The 4,401-nt window shown below is 43.2% G+C and overlaps 1 pseudogene; it reads left to right on the top strand.

Moving 5' to 3' along the window:
* The first annotated feature begins 2,050 nt into the window (after positions 1-2,050).
* Positions 2,051-3,906, top strand: LOC103076116 (heat shock cognate 71 kDa protein pseudogene; annotated as a pseudogene).
* The last annotated feature ends 495 nt before the right edge of the window (positions 3,907-4,401 follow it).

The following is a 4,401-nucleotide window of genomic DNA, read 5'->3' as shown; positions in this document are numbered from 1 at the left end:
TAAATCTCCCATGTGAAAGGTAACTTCCCTGTACCAGGAGGTACAGAGACATCCTTATCACCAGAGATGGAGAATTCAAATCTGAGAAGGCTGTATAAACAAACCTTGTTTCTTGCAATCCCAAACTTATTTTTCTTGTCAATTCCTCACAAATTTACTGTTTCTTGGTATAAAAGGTACGTGCTTTAGTTACTACTTTGAGTCATATACCTATAAGGCCTTTATACATAAGAAATTAATTTTTTCTCCTGTTAATACACCTTGTGTCAATTTACTTATTAGACTAGCCAAAAGAACCAAGAAGCATAGGGGGAAATTTTCCCTTCCCCAATAGCCTCTAGATTAATACATCAAGGAAATTTCTACATGAATTAAAAACTATGAACTTAATTCTCAAACCTTCATATGATCCTGTAATCAGAACAGCAAAGAAATATTGCTGCCTTTGGAAAACTTTTAGTGACTATACGAAATATTAACTCTAAGTCCTGGAATTACAAATTATTATTTCTCCTTTATGATATTCTATATGTTCTAAGTTCTATGGTCTAGATATTTACTAATTTTATGATAGAAAAAGTAATTCTTATAATTTTTTGATGAATGACTAACAGCACAAGAATCTGTCATTTCTATGTCACTTCTTTCATGGGGTTGCAAGTTCATCATACATATTCACTCATTTGTAATTTGACACGCTTCTCAGCTAGGTTGGGAACTGACTTATTCTCACTTCATAGGCATAAAGAGTAACTTGATAATAATACATCAGGGAACCCATGGCAGAGTGGTCCTAGGAATGTTTGCCCATCATCCTCTCAGCAAACCACTGGCAAAGTTTCTAGAAACTCAATCAGTTATCAAGTTACTACCATTTATTAAGCAAGACAAGTGGTACAGGTCTCTGGATCAGGATATCCAGGGGTAAAGAGGCCTTTTCAAACTGCAGACATAGTCCCTGCCCATCCACCCACATCACTTAGCAGAGACACCACAGTTAAAACTACATAACCCATTTCAAGTGTTCTAGGCAGTCACAGTTCCTGATTACAAACAACAGAAACAATACTGGCTAAATTGAGCAGAAAAGGAACACATTAGAAAGCTCTTGCATAGCTCACAGAACTCATCAAAAGTGTGAAGAACCAAGCTCTGAAGAGAGAACACAGCAGATTCAGACTACAGCCATGATCTGCTTGGGCCACCAACTGTAAATCCTACAATAGCTGCTTCACTGCCCTCTACCTGCTCTCCATCACAGAGGGAGAGCCAAACTCTCTCAGTGTCTGAGTGCCTTCAGGAGTCTAAATGCCCTGAAGTTGTGGACAGTGGGTGAGCTGAGTTCATATGCTCACCACTTCTATGAACAGGGAGCTGGGGATTCTCCTGAAACAGGAAATGAGTTCCAGTGCTAGGCAGAATTAAAAGACAACAATGCTTGCCACACAAAGTACCATGCTGAACCAACAAATGCAGGCGTACAAACTGACAAATGGTAGCCCAGAGCCCAGGGAAAATGATGGCTTGTGATAGGATCTTCCCTCTGGGGTTGATCATCTGCTTAGAGAAGAGATGGTGAAGATGCTTGTGAAACTGTCTCAAGGAAGAATAAGGAATAACAGAAAAAAAAATAAAGTAGTAAGGAATGAAGGAAATTTGAATGCCAAGAAATACAGAGAGGGAGATGTGACCAAGGACAGAATGTAAAGAGACCTGAGATGTAGGAAGAAAGATGCTGGAGGAAGGCATGTGAGGGCAAATGACCAAACAGAACGAACCACACACACACACACACACACACACACACACACACACACACACACACAAACACACACACACACACAAGTTGTAGATCCTTGCTCTCTATAGTCATAATATTATTAGGTTAATTAACGAAGATTCTAAGATTAGAGAATTAGTACTCCTCAGGACGTATTAGGTAGGCACTCAGTAATGCTTGTTAATATGGGGCAGGCTCATTGAATGCGGCAGCAGCTTTCCAGATTGCCATTTTCTCCTGCAGCAGACCTGGGCCTACGCTCCAGCAACCATGCCTAAGGGACCTGCAGTTGGCATTAATCTTGGCACCACCTATTCTTGTGTGGGTGTCTTCCAGCATGGAAAGGTGGAAATAATTGCCAATGATCAGGGGAACCAAACTACCCCAAGCAATGTCGCCTTTACTGATACCGAACGATTGATCAGTGATGCTGCAAAGAACCAAGTCGCAATGAATCTCACCAACATGGTTTGTGATGTCAAACGCCTCACTGGATGACGACTTGACAATGCTGTTGTCCAGTCTGATATGAAGCATTGGCCCTTCATGGTGGTGAATGATGCAAGCAGGCCTAAGGTTCGAGTAGAATACAAGGGAGAGACAAAAAGTTTCTATCCAGAGGAGGTGTCATCCATGGTTTTGACAAAGATGAAGGAAATAGAAGCCTACCTTGGGAAGACTGTTACCAATGCTGTTGTCACAGTACCTGCTTACTTTAATGATTCTCAACGCCAGGCTACCAAAGGTGCTGGAACTACTTAGAATCATCAATGAGCCAACTGCTGCTGCTATTGCCTATGGCTTAGACAAAAAGGTCGGAGCAGAAAGAAATGTGCTGATCTTTGATTTATGTGGTGACACTTTTGATGTGTCAATTCTCACTACTGAGGGTGGAATCTTTGAGGTCCAATCTACATATACCCACTTAGGTGGAGAAGACTTTGACAACGAAATGGTCAACCATTTCATTGCAGAGTTCAGGCACAAGCACAAGAAGGACATCAATGAGAACAAGATGGCTGTCCGTCGCCTGCGTACTGCTTGTGAGCATGCTAGGTGCACTCTCTCTTCCAGCACCCAGGCCAGTACTGAGATTGATTACCTCTAAGAAGGAATTGACTTCTATACCTCAATTACCCATGCCCGATTTGAAGAACTGAATGCTGACCTGTTCCGTGACACACCGGACCCTGTCGAGACAGCCCTTCAGGATGCCAAGCTAGACAAGTCTCAGATCCGTGATATTGTCCTGGTGGGTGGTTCAACCCACATCCCCAAGATTCTGAAACTTCTCCAGGACTTCTTTAATGGGAAAGAACTGAATAAGAGCATCGATCCTGATGAGGCTGTTACTTATGGTGCAGCTGTCCAGGCAGCCAGTCTATCTGGAGACAAATGTGAAAATGTTCAAGACTTGCTGCTGTTGGATGTCACTCCTCTTTCCCTTGGAATTGAAACTGCTCGTGGAGTCATGACTGTCCTCATCAAGCGTAACACCACCGTTCCCACCAAGCAGACGCAGATGCAGACCTTCACAACCTACTCTGACAACCAGCTCAGTGTACTCATTCAGGTTTATGAAGGTGAGCGTGCCATGACCAAGGATAACAACTTGCTTGGCAAGTTTGAACTCACAGGCATACCTCCTTCCCCCCATGGCGTTCCTCAGACTGAAGTCACTTTTGATAATGATGCCAATGGCATCCTCAATGTCTCTGCTGTGGATAAGAGCACAGGAAAAGAGAACAGGATTACCATCACTAATGACAAGGGCCATTTGAGCAAGGAAGACATTGAACGCATGGTTCAGGAAGCAGAGAAGTACAAAACTGCAGATGAGAAGCAGTGGGATAAGGTGTCTTCGAAGAATTCTCTTGAATCCTATGCTTTCAACATGAAAGCTACTGTTGAGGATGAGAAACTTCAAGGATAAGAACCAGACTGCAGAGAAGGAAAAATCTGAACATCAGCAGAAGGAGCGGGAAAAGGTCTGCAACCCCATCATTACCAAGCTGTACCAGAGTGCAGGAGGCATGCCAGGAGGAATGCCTGGGGGCTTCCCTGGTGGTGGAGCTCCTCCATCTGGTGGTGCCTCCTCTGGGCCCACCATTGAAGAGGTTGATTAAGTCAGCCTAGCGTAGGTTTAGCATTGTTCCACAAAACGCTGAAGGACCCAAATTTGTAGCAAATTCCATGGCAGTTTTAAAGTTGAGCTGCTATAGTAAACTGGGCATTCTTGATACTTGAACATGGAATGTGTGCACAGGGAAAGGAAATAACATTGCACTTTATAAGCACTGTATTATAAGTGGAAAATACAATGCCTTAAATAAAACTGTACTTAAAATTGGCACCATAAAAAAGGGGGCAATTCATAAATATTAGTTATGTAAACATGTTACCCGTTAAATAATAACAAACTCTATTAGTTATTTGGGTTTTTTTTAATTAATTTTTTTTTGGGGCTGTTGGGCCTTCGTCGCTGCATGTGAGCTCTCTCTAGTTGTGGCGAGCAGGGTCCACTCCTCGCTGTGGTGCACGGGCCTCTCACTGCAGCGGCCTCCCTCGTTGCGGAGCATGGGCTCCAGGTGCCCGGGCTTCAGTAGTTGTGGCATGCGGGC

This window comes from Lipotes vexillifer, unplaced genomic scaffold (assembly GCF_000442215.2).
Source record: "Lipotes vexillifer unplaced genomic scaffold, Lipotes_vexillifer_v1.1 scaffold57, whole genome shotgun sequence".
NCBI lineage: Eukaryota > Metazoa > Chordata > Mammalia > Artiodactyla > Lipotidae > Lipotes > Lipotes vexillifer.
Note: the sequence above shows the minus strand (reverse complement) of the source record. Positions and strands in the feature narration are given on the sequence as shown.